This window comes from Nomascus leucogenys, chromosome 4 (genome assembly GCF_006542625.1).
Source record: "Nomascus leucogenys isolate Asia chromosome 4, Asia_NLE_v1, whole genome shotgun sequence".
Classification (NCBI taxonomy): Eukaryota; Metazoa; Chordata; class Mammalia; order Primates; family Hylobatidae; genus Nomascus; species Nomascus leucogenys.
In genome coordinates, this window is record NC_044384.1 from 63,321,779 (window position 1) to 63,344,068 (window position 22,290).

Here is a 22,290-nt window from a genome sequence, read left to right on the forward strand (position 1 = left end):
TCTCTCTGCTGTATGTAAGATAATAATGGATGTTGAGTAGAAACTAATCTTACCACTAATTTTAGCATCCATTAAAAAATTCCAATCAGTCTCAGTTCGTAGATCTTTGAGTATTTTGTGAAACTGTACATCTATTTTCCATTGTCAAGGCAATCCATTTTCAAATCATGATCACAAATAATTTCTTGGAAAGAAACTATATTTTTATTTTTAAAGGATTTAGAAGTTTGGCCAGACACAGTTTTATCAGCTGGAATGTAAGATCCCTAAAAGTAGCAAATTGTTGTCAGTTTTGTTTATTGAGATATTTCCAAAATCCAGAAAGGCGCTGAGTACATAGTACATGTCCAATAATACTTCTAGAGTAAATAAATCAATCATACCAAGTGTCAATAGTTGGGAAATTTTAAAAGGCCTTTTCTTATCCGTTGTAACACAGGTTTGTTAAATGACCCTGGACATGTACCTGATTATATTGATCCTTCAGGCATCCATTTCCTAAATATTTACTGAGTGCCTATTATATATCAGGAACTGTGGCTCAGAGAAAGTATACCAAGATGAATAGACTATAGACAGTTCTCTCTAGGAGTTCACGATGAAAAGGTAAACAGAGGAGTGTACATTCTTTGTATGGCAAGATGATAAATACGACAGATGGTGAATGAATAAGACATTAAATAAATTTACAGCAAGGAGCTGCTTGTTTCTTTATACATAGATTGAGAAGTATAATTGCAGATTCCAGTATGCAAATTAACTATTTCCCCTATGTGATCATCTATGAATAATTTCATAGGTCACCAAGGCACTGATCAGGACATTAAAAGAGTCATTTATTCTATGTAAATGGCCTATTATTATGGTGGACCTTCAAAAATATGTTATTTGCTCATATATTAAAAATTTCCTTGAAAATAACTTATTATATAAGTGCTTTACAATTTATATAGCTCTGAGACTGTGTCTAACTGAAGGGGACAAAATAGTCATTTAACACACTGCAGATCAATGATTTCATTTAGAATACGTATGCGGAAGGTTAGTTAAGAGCTAAAGGGTCCTGACTTTAGACTCATACAAAACTGGGTTTTGACTCCATTCCCATGAATTATTGACTCTTTCAGTCTACTGAGTTAAGTCAGGACCAAGTTTTCATCTATATGTAAAAACTTTCTGCTGGTGTCAAAAAATACAGTTCATCAGAAAACCAAACACTGCACGTTCTTACTTATAAGTGGGAGCTGAACAATGAGAAACACATGGACACAGACAGGGGAATAACACACACTGTTATGTGTGTGTTGGGAAGGCAGCTGGAGGGAGAGCATCAAGACAAATAGTTAATGCATGTGAGTCTTAATACCTAGGTAATGTGCTGATCTGTGCAGCAAACCACCATGCACATGTTTTCCTATGCAACAAACCTGCACATCCTGCACATGTATCCTGGAACTTAGAATAAAATAAAATATAATTAAATTAAATGTAAAAAATACAGTCTATACAGACAAACTGATGCCACTTATCAATTATTTGTATTTCCTGATCACACAATAATGAGCTCACTCCAGTTTCCAATTATATTATGAAATATTCATAATTTTAATTGACTTCATCAGAATCCCTAAAATTATAGATTCTATTATTCCTTACTTAAAATTTATCTGAAACCAATGCCAAGGAACTCTGAATCTTCCAGACTCAGTTATCCAAGATGGATTTAATATTTAACAAAAATACAATATTGAATGTCAATACTCATCATTTAACCTGAATGTACAAGTCCTGCCAATGAAAAAGCATAAATTCTTGCACAAAAAGTGAAAGAAGATATTATGCTTTGACATAGGATATAACAATGTCAAGTCTACTGAAGATGTTTAAGTTTGGAATTCTTTAAATTACAAGATTTTAGACTTATACATTTAAACCCTTAACTCTCTTATAACAAAGTTTTATGTTACATCGGTCTTCTCTTATCAATGGCGGATATCTTCCAAGACCCCCAGCTGATGCCTGAAACCACGTATAGTACTAAACCCTATATACACAATGTTTTTCCTATGCATACATACTTTTGGTAAAGTTTAATTTATAAAATAGGTACAATAAGATATTAACAACAATAACTAATAATTACATTATTAGTTGAATATTATTAATGACATATTATAAAATAAGGTTATATGAACACAAGCACTGTGGTATCTTGATAGTTGGTATGATAACCGAGATGGCTACTGAGGGACTAATGGGTGGGGAGTGTAGACACTGTGAAGATGCCACATGTGAGGATGATTCACATCCCAGAAGGACAAAGCAGGACAGAGTGAGATTTCATCACGCTACTCAAAACAGCATGCAATTTAAAACTTAGGATTTATTTCTGGAATTTTCCATTTCATATTTTCAGACTGCAGTTTAACATGGGTAACTGAAATCATGGAAAATGGAAGCATGGATAAGGGGATTGCTGTACACCCTTAGTAACAGCAACATTCACATGCATTATTTTTATGCAGACTTAAAATTCAAAAACACTTCCACAAACACTATCTCATTTAATGTCCACAACAGCCCAGTAAGTTGTTGTTATTAAGAAAAAAAACCCAAAAAACTAATAGTTGAAGAGATCAATAAATTGAGTTGCCTAAAATCACAGTTAGTAACTTGGTTCTCTGCCCTTAAGTCCAGCACCCTTTCTCTCTCACAAACAGATTTAGTTTTAGGGTGAATATAAGAATGTGGAAGATATTTGTGCATCCACTTTAGTCTTTGCTTGACAATCATCCCTGCTTCAACATGATGAATGTTCACTTTCAGGTTTCGACACACCTAAGCAGCTCTCTCTGAGTAAATCTGCCAAGACATGCACTAAAAATACGTCTATTACTAAATAATAGACTTTTACAAAAAATATGTAAGGAAAATTCACGAGACCATAATCTTTGCAATTATGTTACAGAAAGAAACTTAAAGAAGAGATAACATATGAAATAATGCTAGTTTTGATATTATTTAAGAGTTAAGGAGCCCTTAAGTATCTCACAAATGTAATCTACTTAATACTAGGCCTGAGTGAAATTCCATAGTCTTTCCTCTCGATTCACACTAAGAACTATGAATTACGGCTATTTTATCTATCTGCTTTAAGAATAGAGGAATATATATATATATAAAGAAAAATCTGAAGAAGAGGGGAAAGTATTTTCTTATGAAGCAAAAACAGGATTCAGTAGAAATATTAGGTACTAATAATACATCATGCACTTTAGAAAAAAAAATCGCTTATTTACTAAGAAATTTTTGTCTCTGAAGCCTTCCCAACACCTCTTAACAAATTAATAAAACAAGACAACTGGATTATCAATGAACACCATAGCAATCAATACCAAAATGACTAGGTAATGATCTAATGAAAGGACATAATGTTTCAGTGGACCTTAAATTTTCATTAACCACTAATATCAATACCAAATACTTAATTTCCTTCAGAACAGTAGAGAAGTGATAGAATATTTCTTCCCAGGAGCTACCCTGGGTTATACTAACAGTATACTCAGACATTTGGGGTTTCTTTTATGTTTCCTGCTTCTACAAACCTATCCCCACCCTACACCTGCCTTTTCCAACAAACAAGAAAAGCAGTCCTTACAGACTATCAAGAAATAGGAACAATAGTCTAGAATTTTTTTAAAATAGTATTTGATATACTGGATACTGCATATTTTTTGTCAGACATCAAACATAAGAGGGATTCATTTTAGCTCTTACTTGGAAAAATTTTTTGTTCTCAAAGAGTCTTTGAAAGAATACTGAAGTGAAAAGCATGATAAAGTGATGAAAGATAGCTTTGAAATTAAACTGATGTGAATTAAACTGATATCTCTCTTTCTCTCTCTCTTTCTCTCTGCATCTCTTGGTAGTGTGACTTTGAGCAAATTACTGAATTCCTTGAATCTCATTTTATCCACAAGTAAAAATGAATAGCTGAACCTGCCACACAAGATCATCTTCAGAATTTCTGAGCGGATAAAGTCCTTGGCATGTGGTGAGCACCAAATAAATGTTACTTCCCTTCCCAAGTCCACAGAATTTTAAAAGACACAAGATTCAATACCTGGCAATATGCAATAGACTCAAAGTGGTAGTGTCTTCTGACACCCAGTTTGGCAGTAGGGTCTTTCTAGAAATGGTAACACTGGGATCACCTACAACAGAGCCCCTGAACTTGATTCTGCTTGCATTTTAATGGTAGGCGAGGATTTTTTATATTAGATGTTATCGGTATTTTTGAAATATAAAATATTATACTTATGAATATAAATAGAATATGTTAAATGGATAAACACTCCAAAATATCTTACATTTTAAAAATTGGAAAGGAAATATCTTGCACTACTAAGGCTAAATGGTTTTAAAACTTTGCTTTCTTTTAAGTAAGAGCCATTTCTAACTTTGATCAAATGGTCTAATGTTACTTCATTGCTCACTTTGAAAGATCATATGGTGCATTTACTTGTAAATGCTTTGATGAAATAATTTAATTACATCATTCTTTCCAAGAATCTGGCTTAGGCTGAGATTACATAAAGAGGTAAATTAGCTCTATTGAAAATGTATTTGTTTTTGTTTTGGTTAATACTACATTTGCCACAAATCTCTAGATGTATGTTGAAAGATTTGACGTATCATTCTTATACCTGCTTGCTTATACAATTAAGTTATTTTAAAAGACACTGGAAATAAACCCCCCAAAATGAAGAATATTTAATAGATAGAAAATCTTTACAAATTTTTTGATTTAATTGTTTACAACAATTCACAGAGAACATTATTATCAACCCTAGTAAATAGCTTTGCATAAACAATATCAGATCTGAATATGAGAGATGGAGCCAAAATTTTTGGCTTCCTAAAGCCCACAGATTATTTCAGGATTGTACTGGGATAAATACAATCTAAATCATAGTTGAACATTAAGTTTGGATTACGGGGCCGGGCACGGTGGCTCATGCCTGTAATCCCAGCACTTTGGGAGGCCGAGGCGGGCAGATCACGAGCTCAGGAGATCGAGACCATCCTGGCTAACACGGTGAAACCCCGTCTCTACTAAAAATACAAAAAATTAGCCTGGCGTGGTGGCGGGTGCCTGTAGTCCCAGCTACTCGGGAGGCTGAGGCAGGAGAATGGCGTGAACCCGGGAGGCAGAGCTTGCAGTGAGCCGACATCAGGCCACTGCACTCCAGCCTGGGTGACAGAGCGAGACTCCGTCTCAAAAAAAAAAAAAAAAAAAAAAAAGTTTGGATTATGGAACTAGGTTCTAAGCATGCAGAAACATGGAGATAAGCCTGAGTACAAATCTGGACAAGTTATACAGAGTGAGCTGTGGATAGTGGTAGTATCCTTATTACTTAATATTTATTTTATAAATTTTAAGATTTATTAGGTTGGGTCAGCAGTTTAAAGTTATAAATAAGGGTAACCCAGCCAAACTGTGATATTAAGAATCATCAAAGTATAAAGTTTGGCATATGGTGAGCACTAAATAAATGCTACTTTCCTTTCTAAATTAAAATGTTACTTCCCTTTTTAGGAGGGGAACATCACACACTGGGGCCTGTTGGGGGGTAGGGAGCTAGGGGAGGGATAGAATTAGGAGAAATACCTAATGTAGATGACGGGTTGATGGGTGCAGCAAACCACCATGGCACATGTATACCTATGTAACAAACCTGCACGTTCTGCACATGTATCCCAGAACTTAAAGTATAATAAATTTTTTAAGTTACTTCCCTTTATAAATTAAAATTTATTTTAAATTAAAATGGAAGTTGTATAATCTCCTCTGGAAAGGGTCAAGTCTGGGAAGTTCATAAAAGAAGTTGTCCTTGGAGATAATTTAGTAACCTCATGACATGAGATTTGTGCTTAAGCTAAATCAACTGTATTACAAGGGTACAAAATGATGATGAATTGTGGTTTCAAAAGTGAAAAGGTGTCCTGAGATTTTGAATATATGAATATTTTATTTAAAATTCTATAAAGTGTCCTGTTTCAAATTCCACAATTTAAAGACAGACAACATCAGCAATCATACCAGAGGTAGTTAAGAATGCATTTAAGAAGAATAATTATAATGATGATAGTAGCGATACTGTTAGTAGTAGCTAACATGTATTGGTTACTTTTTGTCATGCACTATGCGTTACTATATCACTTAATCTCCACGATGATTCTGACAGATACTCTATTGTTCCCATTTCAAAGATGAGGAGATTGAGAAAAGTTAGGTAATTTGACCAATATCGTGATGCTAGAAAGTGGCAGATTTGAGACGATAAAATTTAAAATATCAAGTGTTTTCAGAAACATAACATGCCAGACTTAAAGACAAAAAATCCACCCTTGAAAACAATAGTAATGTCATCTCAACTATAATTTGCTATGTGAGATTAAGGAAAATTCAACATAGTAGAAGAGTTTACAGATGAGAAACTTAAGTCCTCATAGAGAAAATAGAGAAAAGCATTAAGGTCAAGGTCACTGGTGTGGCTACAAAGCTTTTAAAATATTTGTACAATCACTTAACATAAAATACCTATTTATTGAACACATATTATGTGCCAGGTCTGGTATTAAGCACTCTTTAAATTAGACATCTAATTTTCCCAACTACCCCAAGAGTCATGGCCAAAAGGTGGCAGAGTCAGGATTCAGACCAGAGAAACCAATCTGTCCCCACAGCCCATGTTCTCAGCCGTCGTGTTATGACCTGGGGCATTTATACACCTTCAATCTTCCCAGTTTTCATTTACCAAGCCTTGTTCACTAGGACATTTTTGAGATACCTTTTTCCTACACAGGACATAAAACACTGCAAAAGTTGTTACGCATTTTAGATAAATGTGCATTTCAAGAGACCTAGTCCTCCATGTTAATATTCAATATCTCTCTGATTTATGTCTCAGAGATACTGACTCATTCTTGAATCTCAGGGCTTTGAGATGCAGTATAACCTGTGTGCTTGAGAGGGAAAACCTTTGGATGACCTTTATTTCTCAACATCTGTCCACCCAAGATAAGTCCGTGTCATGGCCCAAGCGCCAATTTACATCCCTTAGCTTCTGCTCTCCTAGAAGTCACTGGAATGCACTTCTAAGACACATAAAGTCTTCTTAGTCTCATAGCTCCCCCTTTTTTTTAAAATCTCTCCCAAGGATTCCCTACACTAACTATTCCTATTCTGCCGTTCGATTCAACTCTATTGTCTTTTCTCAGCTCCAATTCTGTTTTGATAATAATCCCGGCTAGAGTAAAACTGGCAATGTAATATCTTGGAACAGAAGACTTTTAAGTTTGAGGAAAAGATAGATGGAAGTAAACTTATATGCACTAGCAGTACATGTAAGGGAACCCCACAGTTAGGGAAGGATTTGCATATAGATAATCACAATAGGCACACTTTTATCACAACCAGTTTAAAGGAGTTAGCGTCTCCATTTTATAGGTATTGGTTTTACAGTGGCAGAAACAACACAAATTGTAGCAATTATAGGTTTCACACAACTGTATTTCAGTTATACTAAAAAATAAGAATGCTTGTCATGAAATTCCACTTGCACTAAATGTTAGCTCCTTCTACTTTACGTAAGTATGAAAAATATCTTCAAATACATCAGCATATGCTTAGCTAATCAGAAACACCTCAATCGACGTTCAATGCCTTTTTGTGCTAGCCTACTTTTTCCCTTCTGCTATGTGTCTAGTTAGTTAATATAGCTTTCCAATTTGCAAGAAAGCGGAAATATTTCAGATCAGGTCATGACATCAAATATCATCTGCAAACAGTAAATATAGTTTTCAAACTCTTACCCAGTGTTAGTGAGACAAGTGAAGTCTGCTTTGCAACACCTCCACTAATCTGGGATTATATCTACGCAAAGTGGATGCACGCTGGTCCTTTCAAGAAGGTGTCCCAGGGGAAGATCTAAGTAGTAATCACTTGAAGGGACTCAAGAGCACCACTCACGATGTGCTGAAATGCAGAAGGGGACAAAGAAGGAAGGCAAGTCTGTTAATGGAGCTTCATGATTACTTTTGCAATGTTACTCATACATGTTAAACCTTATGAATAGCAGTCTTAATCTTTTAACTTACAGTTCAGAGGCAGGCTACCTTAGTCATCAAGAGTATGAACTTTATTTGTCAATTAAAATAAGTAAATAAAAGTACATCAGATTTTTTTTAAAGAGCATGAGCTCCAAGTCAGATGGATGGAATTCACGTCAAAATTTGGACCTACTCGTATTTAAGGGCAAGCCATGCACATCCTTTGCAGAAGACTGTGAAAAAAAGAAATAAGGTATTACTAACAAAATGCTTCTAACAATGCTCAATAAAGAGTAGTTATTTTATCCCTAACTCAGAAGATAGAGAGAAGGCCCATTTATGGAGTACACAATATTAAGCACTGAGTTGGTGTTTTCCAGAAATTATCTCACTTAATCTTCAGATGAGATGTTATCATTTCAGTTTTACAAATTAGGAAACTGATAATCGGGGAATTAGATATTTGCTGAAGTCAGACAGCAAGGAAACAGTGGATTTGGAGTCAGTTGGCTAATTTTCACAAAACCATCGTTTGTGATACAATAGCATTGCATTATTTCTGTATATCATTTAAATGCTTTTGTCAGGAGAAATGAAAGAATTAAAATAAAATACATTTCTAGCTAAATAACTAAATAATTGCATATAGGAAGAAATAATAAAGATTAAAGTAAAAATTAATGCTCAGAGAATCAGAAGACAGTAACTCTATAAATGAATACCCTCAGTTTTTAAAAACTCTAACAAAATAAACAAACCATTGGTAACCTTGATCAGAAAACAAAAGACAGAAGGTAAAACTACACAAAATAAGAAATAACATGAAGAATTAGCTATTGAAAAAAGATAAAATGAAATAAGTAGCGTAACTGACTACAGATGTCTATGTATACAAGCTTGAAAATTTAGATAAAAGAGACAATTTTCCAGGGAATCACGTGTACTAAAATTGACTCCATTAATGGAGAAAGTTTAAAGAGATCAATTTCCATACAAGAAATAGAGAACATTATTAAGGATGAATATCATAAAAAACAAACAGGCCCAGATAGTGTCATGGTAAAAATCTACAAAACATTTGAAGATCAAATAATCTCAGTACTCTACAAATTGCTGCAAAACGTTGGAAATGAAAGAGACAATGTTTCCTTTTACTGAGCCAGAATAACGTTGATACCTAAACCTAAAAAACTTTGTTCAAAAGAAAATAAATCTATAGACCTATATTGTCCATGAATATCAATGCAAAAGTACTAAAAGAAATTTCGGTGAGCATAGTATTATACATCATATTAAGAAAATGATGAATACAACTAAGTGGGATTTATTATAGAAATTCAAGGTTGGTTCCTACTAGGAAATCTATTATTATCATATGCAATATGGTTTTTCCATATATGCTGAAAGGCCTTAATGAAATTCAACATTCACTCATTATAAGAATATTCAAGCAATTGGATGTGATCTTTAACATATTAAAAATATATATTTCTCAATGCTAAAATCGGTATCTTAATTGGACAACACTAGAAGCATTCCTATTCACATCAGTAACAAGGGGAAGATGCTAGTTATCTCCATTACTATTTATTATTTTACTGAAAGTGTTAAAAAACGCAATTAGACAAAACAATTCTATTAAAGGTATTAGAATTGGTAGAGAAGAGGTAAAAGTATCCCTACTTATAGATGATATGATACCTGAAAAACACTTAAGAATCAATAATAATTAATATGGTTAATCCCCAAATCATAAACCAATTTAGTAAGGCAACAGGATATGAAATTAATATTCATAAATTAAGATATTAATCCTTCATGTACATTGCATTATAAATAACCACAGTGAAGGGGATGGGAAAGAATAGAACTAAGCTAAATAACTCTTAGAAAACAGTGTTTTGACCGCTTACTCCAAGCCCGAAGACAAGGAAAAGTATCCATACATATTGTACTCTGGTTAAAGGTTTGTTTTTCAGAGCGTTATGAAATTGCGACTGTGAGACTACATTGTGTGTATATGAAGATTAAGCAAATAATTAAATAAATTGATGATACTGAGAGTGAAGTTTCTCGGTGTTAAAAAGAGGATACTGAGAGTGAAGTTTCTCAATGTTAAAAAGAGGAGTTACAAGTAATGGAAGGGATTTGGCTAGAATGAACCCTGTGATGCTGGACTGGAATCAGGTGCCTCAGGATGAACTCAGGAATGTGTGTGCGTGTGTGTGTGTGTGTGTGTGTGTTGTACAAACTGACATAAAGTAGAGATGTGTACACATATGTGGATGTATATGTACACATATTTCCTAGCTCTGTCAGGTGACCTAGAAGCAATGGCAGAAGAGCAATGAGCACATCTAGCACTCAGATTTTGTTTTCCAAATACCTTTCGCTAAGAAAAAGAGCCAAACAACCTTCACAAAAAGGTTGATTTTGGGAATGGGTAGATATTAGCGAGATGAGGAAATGGAGCAAGATGAGCCTGCAAGATGTTGTAGTGCCACAGTAAGCATGTGCTCAAAATTTCGTGGCATCAGAGTCACCCTGAAGGAGCCCCCAATGGCCAATTCTAGAATGAGAGCAACAAACTAAACGATGATAATAATGAAGTTTATCTCATGGAATAAAATAAAGATCCTTGAGTCCATACCACCAATAAGTAATTGAATCAATAGGTAAGGACAAAATCCTTAGAATGAAATTCAAATTCAAAATGCAAAGGAATGATGGATATAGAAAATAATCATCTCACAAACACAGTGGTAAGAATCACTGATGGAAGCTAAAACTTGTGGGCAAAAGTTTATGAGAAAACAGGACATTGGCATAGTCTCAAACTCTCTCACTGTAAGATCCTTATTAGCTACAAGGGAAAAAATATAAATTTATAGTGGAGAAAACTAACAGACTCCACCTCAGTCAAGTGATCAAAATTAACATCACCAGGAATGAGATGTGTTGACATCATGTAACTCCTGATATGACATACTGAGAAGGTCACAGTGTAGCCTCTGCAGTATTCATGCAAAAATTTTTAAAACCTGAATTTAGTCATGAAGAAACATCAGACAAACCAGAATTGGACATTCTCCAAAATGACTGGCCAGCACTCTTCAAAATTGTCAAAGTCATAAAAGATTAGGAAAGTCTAAGAAGTACCCCAAATCAAAAGAGAGTAAAGAGACATAACAAGTAAATGCAGTCTGTGATCCTGGATTGGATCCTAATACAGAAAAATGACATTTGTGGCACAAACTCATAGGAACAGAGGGTAGAATGGTGGCTACAAGGATCTGGCGGATAGGAGAAAAGGGAGATGTTAGTCAAAGGGTAAAAGTAAAAGGATAAAAATGAAAAAAAAAATTACGGTATATTTACAAAATTTACTGTTCTACATCAGCAAAGCAGATCAAACTGTTACAAATTATACAACATGGATCAGCCCCACAGAGATGATATGGAGGAAGAAAATCAAAATAGAGCATAGTGTGTCATTCCATTTATACGAAATTAAAAAAACTGATAACATGAATTTCTAGTGAAAAAATGTATTCTAATGAGTACTTCTGGGGGTATTAATTAGGACAAGTAACAGAAAGGCCTTTGGGTGAATGATAATACACTGTATCTTTCTATTTGTGAGGCTTATACATGTGTATTAATCCATAACACTCACCAAGCTGTACACTTAAGATCCAGTACTTTATCATAGGTAGGTTTTAATTAGTGGAAAATTATGAAAAAGCATTTACTGAATGTATTCTTCTGTCTCAGTTTTCATAGTTTAAACGTGCCATTTTATCAGGCAGAACTTTCTAAAGGATGCAATTAAAACTAAGTATTAACTTCTGAGATTGCACTTCTTCATAAAACAATAGAAGAGAAGCAGAATTGTTTTCTTCTTCAACGCCTTTGCTGAAAATGTATGCTTCAGATATCTGTTTATCACTTTCGATGATGAGAAAAGGAAATATCCTGGTTTTTGCTATAAATGCTAATTATTCCATCTGTTCAAAGTGTTTATTTCTTCTTAAAAAATGGAGGGAAATATTAGCTATTGGATACAGCACCCTGAGATATCTTAGCAAAATATTTTTAACATATGTGTAACAAAACTGATTGTTTTTAAAGAAAAAACAAATTTTAAATGAGATATTATATTTTCCTAAACTATCAAAATGTCTCTAGCTATATAAAGGTGCTAATGCAAAGCAATGCATTTCAATTTTCCTCAACACTAAAAGTAAATATAATTTTCTCTTAATTGTAAAATTTCCAGAATTTTTCATCTGTAGAAACTCCAATTAGCCAACATTAATTAATTTGAAATCTCTTAAACAGCCACCATCCACGAGTTTTTCCCTGAAAGTGGTACTTTTAAGCAAATAAGTAATATACAGTCCCTTTCCTTGGGCATTTTACATTCTACTGGGGAAGACAGATAATTACAATTTAACTACATCTGTAATTAACATATGAAATGTGAATACTAGTCACACAGGTATTGGTTTCCAACAACAGAATGTGAGATGTGCAAGATCCCTATTAGGGCCTTTAATACATGTCTTGAACGTAGTCAGATGTCAATATAAATGTTTTTTTAAGTTACAAAAGGTAATACCTTTAAGGAAAAAAAAGATTAAATTATGATCAACATCTTCTGTTAAAAGAAGGCTGAGAAATAAATATACATTCAAATATTTTAAAATAATAAATTAAATTTGGCAGTGAGAATATGTTCCAGTTATCTAGAAAATTTACTTATTTATGACTCTTCTGTTCACCAATATTGCCAAGTAAAGTCATTTACAGATCTGGGAACAAAGCTGGGGTGCTGCAGTAGGACAATTTGGATAATCATATTTCCCCTAGAACTTTAATAGAATTTCATAATATACATATATTTTTTGTCCATTATATTTTAGAGGTCTTCTTTTGACTTTTATTCTATTCTATTCACAAAATAAAGTTTTCCAGGTCCTCAGAATTTAACTCTTTCTTCTGCCATTACCAATTTTTCAAATAGTAGGTTTGATCTAATTACCAAAACATTATTAGAATCTAGGTAGAGGCATGTTATTATTTCACTAGTTAATGGTCTCCAGGAGACTTTGGAATTAATATAGACCACTCTGCAGAAATAATGACCACTGAAATGAGAGCCCCAGCACACACTGAAATAGCCACACTCAAAGAAGATTCATTTCTTTAGGAGTTTAGTAAAAATGGAGAGATTGACTAAAGTAATCTCCAGAAAGCATAAAGATTAAATTGGCTCATAACTGAGAAAATGCTACCTTAGCACTCACCCAGTTCTGCCTTTATGATTCTTTGACACTGATGTAAGCAACACAGAAAGGAATATCAAGGTGGAATTACATAATCCTTTCTTCAACCAATTGTTAGAGTATTTGCTGTAGATTTAAACACTGCCACAGGCTTCTAGTGGTTGGCAACTGACACTGTGGAAAATGTCACTGGGCTTTGCTGCCTCACTAGCTGTGCTCCACAGAGCAGAAAATTAAGCTTGACATATTTGGAAGAGGAGTTTTCTGGTTTGTAAGAATTTATAAAAATAGCTATACTTATCTATTCTAGGGTCATATTTGTAAGTTATTAGTAGCTCTGAGATAAATAATTTAATTTTTTAGTACATATGCTAAAATCTTAGATTATTCTGACTCGAAATCTAGCTAAGGGTCTCTTAGGTGACTTAATTTCTGTTTCTAATTTAAAAGATACATACATACATGGGACAATAAAATATTTTTGAATCCATGGCAAGTGAAAATAGACTGCAAAAAATCAATATCTAAAACCATGCATTTCTGCTTCAGTTCCTTCTGATTCCTGTCCAACATCAGTTATCAGTTATCAAAGTATGAGTTTCATCATGAATAGTTTAGATTTGTTGTACAAATGTGGTGCTGCAAATTGAATCATTAATCAAAGACATACTAGGCTCAAATTTATTTTGTTCTATACATTTTGTTTGCACTATGCTAAGATTTAAAATTAATAACCTTACTCTAGTAAGAAGCTTCTTTAGGTATATTTCAAACACTCAAATGTGTTTTTTATCTTTCTGTTAAAAGCAACATGTAGTTTTTCCATAAAAATCGTACCTCACGATTGCCTTATCACACTTAATTTACAAATCCGGAATAAAACCATGAGGTGCAAAAGAATAAGATCATCATGGAAGAAAAATATTCACAGTACTATTTCTAGAAAAGCTCACATAAACTTTCGAAATGGCATCAAGCCACCTGTTTGAATCACTCAGAGGCATTTGCCAACTTTATCAAAACAAGGACACACCTTGCTATCTCCTGCCAGTTTTCTTTCTTCCCTTACTTTGTTGTCTCATGCAACCTAAAACAGAAGCATCGTATCAGGCTTCTAGATTCTGTCTGCAGTATGATAGGTCAATTTCATTATAGATGCTGAGAACTCCAGCCTTCAGAGAAAAATGCTCTCAAATCTCTCCCTCTCCTCAGCACTTTGCCCCTCATATGTCTGTAGGTGGCATTCTCATCAATACTGCTTTCTCTAACCATGGCTTGATAAGGCAACCCTCTGCCTTCTTAATGTCCTATCGATCAAGCTTATGACATTTACTTAGCACCTGCTCAATGAAAGTCACTGTTCTGCTTGTTGTGGGGGATACAGGTATACATAGGACATGAAGTGGCTTTCTGTAAACAAAGATAAATGTCCTCTTTATTTGTTTGTCATATAAAGTAGCCCCTAGTGCCTGAATTTCCTTCATCTTCTAGCAGTCAAACAATCTCTCACCCACTTACCCACACTTGACAACTTGTCTTTTCCATAACGTTTCTGTTTGAATTAAGAAAAGTTAACATTTCCCTACCCAGGACAACCACAATGCAGAATTCTGTACTCACTCTTGCCTTATGCCCTTAAAACACACACTCACGACCAGTTTTCATGGCAATGTCTCAGTCTTTACACTTACTTGACTTAATGCTTCTCTACCAATGATTTTCTGTATGTGAATCTCCATTACTTTTGTAAATGTGGGAGGAGGAACTGCTTTTAACTTGAGGAGCACTGAGCACGTTTAAGCACTGGAACCCTTGGTGAGTATGACAATCATCCACCTGGATTACAGATGGTCCTCACTCCCGAAAAGTCTTCTGGGCAGAACTGCATGGCAAAAGCCTGTAGTCAAGTACAGTTATCATCTGCAAGAAAACCCGCATTTGGGCAACAATCCTGGCTCAGCAAACTCTTCTGTTTAAAAAGATCTATCATGTCAGGAATTTGTAGCAGTTAAAATACAAGCCCTCACATACCAAAGCTTTTCTGTCTTCAACTGTTCACTCTCTGCCTTCAGAACACTTGGCTGCTTATCTCCTGCTTTGTTTTGCTTTGTTTTATCTTGTTCTTCCTTTCTCTCTAGGTCCCAGGGGATAAATTGGCTCAGTAAAGGCTTCCCACTGAGCACGGGGCAGCGAGTCACAATTCCCTGATGATCACCCACCCCAAGCTGACATGTTTCAAATGACCTGAAGTAGCTACATCTGTTCAGTCCAGTTATTACAAGGACCTTCGAGAGTGAGCCGCATTCTGAGCAAACAACCATAAGACGGCTCCTTCCCGTTCCCAAGAGATTGCAACCTCTGTGTGACTGGCAGTTTTACGGTCTGGCTTTCTCCATCACAGGATAATTTCCTCCTCATTGTAAAAAGCTTTCTGCAGCCTTTTGCTTTTTGGCTCTTTTTTATAATGAGCAAATTTGACCTAGAGAAAACATTTTCAGACTGAGAAGGAAAAGGATTTTACGTCTTAAAACCGTGAAACTAGTGTAAGATATTTAAAATGTTATATTTAAATATATATGATGTATAACATACATGATATATAAACATATAATTTATGTATATATTAATATATGTCTAAATATATATTTTTTCTCTACTCTGTTTTTCAAGGGTTTTCTTAATCCTGAAGTTTAGTGTTGGGCTAATCAGTTATATCAACTTTTAGGCACTTTGAAATCACTGTCGCTCTGAAAAATCAATAGACAAACAAACATGAGAAGTCAAATTTATAATGCCTAAGTTGCTATGAGCTACTGTAAATTTAACCCTAGAAGCTGAGTAGGTTTTGTGGGTAAACGTGTACAACTGAGATGAATGAGACTTTCAGACTGAGGCAAAACAGCAGGGTGAACTGGCTGTTGTTACCGCCATCGACAGGTATGGCGTCTTTGCGACTCGCACATGCTTGCTGCTGTTGGGGTTCGGAAAACGACTCCCTGAATTATGGCACTTTGGCATGCTCAGTACTTTGAACTGTAGGACACTGAAGGGGCCTCAAAAGCAAAGCCTCTTTCTGGCCTTCTCCTGCCCTTCTTTCTCCTACTCTCCTTTCTCTCACAAGGCAGACCATAGAAACTAGGGTTTCTCTTCCCCAAGGTGAGTCACAGAAACTAGAACCCCTCTCCTCAAAAGCCAATCATAAAACCTAGAACGATTACTCTAACCTTCCTCCACCTTGCTGTGTGGAAGATGGTCACTGAGAAATCTGACCTATCTCCTTCCAGAAGGTCCCTGCCCAAACCCAGGAGGAGGGAATGCCACACAGAAGGACCAGAAGAATCTGGACAGACCCTAGTTTATTACCCTTAGATGAATATCTTTTTGTCTGATCACGTTTCTACACAGCTGTACATTCTTCATTGAACCTAAGCATAAAAACAGACAGTTTTCCTTAAGTCTTTGCCTCTTCATTTTCTGAAGGCTCCCATGTCACGCAAACCTTTGATTAAATGAATTTGCTATGCTTTTCTCTTGTTAACCTGCCTTTTGTTATAGGGGTGTCAGCTGTGACCCTCATGATAGGGAGGAAAGGTATCACATCTTTTTTGCCCCTACACTGCTCCTCATCTTCATGGGTCAAGATGATCTCCACACATCCATATCTAAGGCACACAATACCCATCTTTGTATATACATGTCTCAACAGCCACTCATTATTGTTAAATATGGGCTGGATTTTTAACAATGGTCAAGCTACCTAAGAAGAAACTAGAGGTCCAGGCAGCTTCCTGGCTTTTTCTGCAATTACTCTCACCAAAAAAAAAAAAAAAAAAAAAAAAAAAATTCTCTCACACACACATCAGAATGGCTACAACAAAAGATAATGATAACACAAAATGCTCGCCAGGATGCAGCGACCCTGGGTCATTCACACATTGCTAGTGAAAATGTAAAATTATATAGCCGCTCTGGGAAACAGTTTGGCAGTGTCTTTTAAAACTAAACATACTCTTGAAATATAACTCAGCAATGACACTCTTGGGCATTTGTCCCAGGGAAATGAAAATTTATGTTCACACAAGAATCTGTACACAAATGTTCATGGCAGCTTTACTCATAATAGCCAAAAACTGGAACCAGTCCAGATGTCCCTGAATGGGTCCGTCCATACCATGGACTACTACCTAGCCGTAAAAGGGAGCTGTTGATACACACAACAGCTTGAATGAATCTCAAGGCAATTATATACTGTGTGTTAAAAGTCAGCCCTTCAAAGGTTACATGTGGTGTGATTCCATTTATGTAATATTATTGGAATAACAAAATTATAGAGATGGAGAAGAGATTAGTGGGTACCAGGGGTTAGGAATAAATGATGTGTGGCTTTAAAGGAATAGAACAAGGGTGCCATGTAGTTACGGAAGGTTCTAGATCTTGATTATGCTGGTGGTTACACAGATCTACACACGTGATAAAATTAAATGGAACACACACTGTCTCACACACACTCACATACACAGAAGTGCATGTGTAATTGGTGAAATTGTAGTTGACTTCTGTAGATGGTGCCCACATTCATTTCCTGCTTGTGATATTGTACTATAGTTACACAAGTTATCTTTGGAGAAAACTGGGTTAAATTTACATGGGACCATCCGGGATCTTTTTTTTTTTTTTTTTGCAACTTTTTTGTGAATCTATAATTTCAAAATAAGAAGTATAAAAATAAAAAAGAGAAATCTTCTCTTGAGTCTCCCATACTAGACCAGCTGCTGCTCTCTGCTTCCTCTTCTGCTTTTTTATAGAAAACTTCTCAAAATTTATCTATGTGCTGCCTTTAATACCTCTTCTATGCTATCTTGCATCTGCTCCAATCGTAGCTCTGATTCTTTCACCAGCTCCCAGGAAACCGCCCTTGTCAAGATGACCAATGACATCTATGTTCCTGTCTAGGGGTCAGCTGTTCATCTCCATTGCACATCTACCACTCCAGGCCCAACACTGCCTTGACAGCAGGAAGTGCACCATAGTCAGTTGGACTCTGTCTTCAGGTGGACTTTGTCTTCACTTCATAGACTCTCCTGGATTTTTTTTCCTGATGAGTGGCTCCTTCTAGGTCTCATTTGGAGGTTCTTCTCTTTTTCCCAGAGACCCATTCCCTTGGTAAACTCATCCAGACCCCTAGGCTTAAATAGTTATCTATACGCTGACAATTCCCTATTTTATACCTCTAGTCCAGTCTCTTCCCTGAATCTTAGACTTGTATCTAACAGCCACTGCAAATCTCTACATAGATTACCAGTAGGCACCTTAAAATTTACATGACCAAAACTGAGCTCCAGATACCCCACCAAACCTGCCCATCCCCATTTTTTCCTATGTCAACAATGGACAATTTTATATTTCTAGCAACACAAGTCAAAAATATTGGTGTCATGAATTTCTCCTCTCATGCATCTTGTCCAATCCATCAGAAAATCCTGTTGGCTCTACTTTCAAAATACATCCTGAATCCGAGCATTTCCCACCACCTTTACTGTTATCATCCTATTCTTGCCTACTATTATTTCTTGACCGGATTCTTGAAATAGTTTTCTATGTTGCTACTCTGCCCTCACTCCCTACATGCCTGCTCCATGCAGTAAACTAAGTGCTCCTCCTAAATCACAAGTTAGAGCATGACATTCCTCTGCCCAAAAAGACCTTATACATTTTGTTGTTTGTTACTTTTCCGACCTCTTCCCTTCCTATTATCACCTTTGTTTGCTCTGCTCTAGTCCACTAGCCTCCTTGGTCTTTCTAGGATGTGCCACATACATGTCACAGGACCTTAGCCTTTGTTGTTCCTCCAGCATGGGTAGCCACAAGGATAACACTCCCTCTTCCCCATTCAGGTGCCCACATGACACCTTTATAGATGAATTCTTATCTTTCCACGCCTTGCTGTTCTCCACAGGACTCATCATCTGTCTGTCTCTCTCTCTGTGTGTGTATATACGTGTGCGTGTGTGTGTGTGTGTGTGTGTGTGTATGATATACAATTTCTTTCTTTGTTCTTTCTTTGTCTTTGTTTTTTTTTCCTTTTTTTTTTTTTTTTTTGACAGGCTCACTCTGTGGCCCAGGCTAGAGTGCAGTGGCACCATCTCGGCTCACTGCAACCTCCACTCCTGGGTTCAAGTGATTCTCCTGTCTCAGCCTCCCGAGCAGCTGGGATGATAGGTGTGTGCCACCATGCCTGGCTAATTTTTGTATTTTTAGTAGAGATGGGGTTTCACCATTTTAATTAGGCTGGTCTCTAACTCCTGACCTCAAATGATCCACCCACCTTGGCCTCCCACCATTTCTTTCTTTATTATCTGTGGATTCCTACTCAAACGTAAACTTCATAGGACAGGATTTTTGTCTGTTTTTTCACTTCTGTATTCCCAGTGTCTAAATCTTGCCTGGAATACAGAAGATAAGTCAATATATAATCGTGGCCTGAATGAATTATTTAACCAATTATGCAAGTAATTTTCTATTTCCAAATAAGAGAAGAGTTGGTGTAGCTGGAGTAGCCTACACTCTGAGAATTCTGAAAAACCAGAGTAGCCCATCTGCTCCATTGACTGACATCTCTGGCAAGAGCAGCTGACACCGTTTCATTGCTGCAAGGTCTGCCACTCAGTGGGCCCAGTGCTTCGCAGCGCCTCTCCACTGAATAACAAACAGGCCCATTTGGAGGGTAGGGCCTATGTACCACCTTAGTCCCAGGGATTCCACAGCCCTATGGCAGCGAGAAATGCAGCTGGCAGGAAGGTAGTTACCTGTGCTCCTCATTGCTTCTCAACCCACAAAATCTGAAATTTGAGCCCCAGTGTAGTCAGCACTGTGTTTGTAGATTATAAATATTTACATCTGTGCGTGCCCAAGGCTGGAGCTTATAACTCAAGCTTTGCCTGTTGGAAGGATCAGATGGAGTAACAGAGAGCATAAACCGTTCACTCAACAAATCTTTACAAAAGGCCTACTGGAGGAAGGCCCTGTTCTAGACACTGGAGATCAAGCAGGGAACAAAACAGCCAGTAATCGTGATTCCATGAAGTCGATATTTGAGAGTTGGCAGGAAGCAAATAATGTACACGCAAACAAATAGATAAACAATACGATTTCAGATAATGATTGGTTCAGTGAATCTAATAAAATAAGACGATAAATGACTGAAAGATTTCTTTGAAATTGGGTGATCATGTTATTACGCTGAGGTGACATTTGAGCACAAATGTGAATAATGAAAAATAATTAGTCCTGAGGGCAGAATGGTCCTTAAAGAAGGAAAAGAAAGTTAAAAGGCCTTTAGGGACTAGTGTGGCATGTTTGAGAAACAAAGAAAGAAGGCCAGTGTGTGTGCCGCTTAGGGAGTGAGAGGGAGTTAGAAAAGATGAAGATGGAGAAGTAGACAATCCCAGTGACCTCAAGTAAGGAGTTCATGCTTTATTCCAAATGCAAAGGCATTAGAGATGTAACTGCAGACTACTCACTCTCCACTGTTTTCTTCATGTGAAGGGAAACCTAGGGCCTCCCTCTTGTTCTCACGCCTTTGATTGGTGAGTTTAGTAGGAAGAGCTGGGCATGAAAGGCTCAGTCCCTTCCTCCTGCCTGCAGAGAGCAGGGCTCTTGTCTGCTTTGGGCCTAGGGCTGAGCTTTGTGGCCACAGCTTACCTCTGTAGCACCTGCTGTGCAGGTATTCGGTGTTGCCTGTGACTTCTGGGTCAGTTCATCTAATTCTGGTGCAGCAGCAGGAAGCCCAGGCTGGCACTCACTCTGCCACATTCTCCAAGAGCTCTGTTAGTAATAGACCCGACACTCCGTTCTCCATGTGTTTAACTCCTTTGTCTCCTTCTACTGCTTTAAAACGCTGGCGGGGATGAGGGAGTTATAATTAACAGCCTTCCCTCTCAAACTCCTAAAGGAAGCTTGTATGTTTTTCTTTTTTGAACAAGAAATACAGTTATGTAATTTATGTTTTAAAAAGATGACTCTAGCTTTTATTTAGGGACTGAATTACAGATAGAGGGAAATGAAAAGCAAAGATATTAGTGAGGAGTGATGGGGTTCAGGACACGCTACCCTAAAATATGGCACCTCGGTATTTGAAGACAATGCAGAAGTGGGATGATCTCTCTGACTTCTCCTTCCTTCTCCTCTGAACCAGTTCATAAAACCTAGAAATAATTTTCTGATCTTCTCTGGAGTAGATCATAAGACCCTCATGTGAGAGGTGCCCTTTCTGGAGGAAAAGGCACCTATTGCTGAAGATACAGGGACATGGAGAAGAATCCAAACAAACAGGCCTCGTACATTCCTTTCATTAGATCATACCCCCCTTTTTCCAGTCATACTTCTTCACAACGATACACCTCTTCATCAAACTTACCATACAAGTACACAGGTTTTCCTGTTTCTTTAAATATTCATTTCTGAAGGCTCCCGTGTCACATAAAACTTATATTAAATAAATATGTATGCTTTTCTTTTGCTAATGTCTTTTGTTATAAAGGCCTCAGCCATGAACCTAGCAATTGGTGGGGAAAAGATAAAGCAGGAGAATCCCTCTGCACGAGACTACTATAGTTATTTAGGATAGATACGATGGTGCCTTGGACTAGGATTGATAATAGTAGAGAGAGAAGGGTAAAGAATTGGAATATACATTCAAGCAGGCCCTGGAAGCAGGCCCTGTTGTAGACACTGGAGATAAAGTAGGGAAGAAAATAGTCAGTAATCTTGATTCCATATAGTCTATATTTGAAAGTTGGAGGGAAGCAAACAATATACATGCAAACAAACAGGTCAACCGAAGGGATTTATAAACCTGATGTAGGGATCATAAAAAGTTAGTATCAAA

The 22,290-nt window shown here is 36.4% G+C and overlaps 1 protein-coding gene across 3 annotated transcripts in view; it reads right to left on the reverse strand.

The window, feature by feature from the left end:
• Positions 1–22,290, reverse strand: part of DLGAP1 (DLG associated protein 1) — a 988,253-nt gene that overhangs the window by 870,066 nt on the left and 95,897 nt on the right. For all 3 annotated transcript variants that reach the window (XM_030810696.1, XM_030810698.1, XM_030810695.1), the window contains exon 2: positions 7,879–8,041. The gene's annotated coding sequence lies outside the window, so the exon portion shown is untranslated. The remainder of the gene's footprint in view (positions 1–7,878; positions 8,042–22,290) is intronic.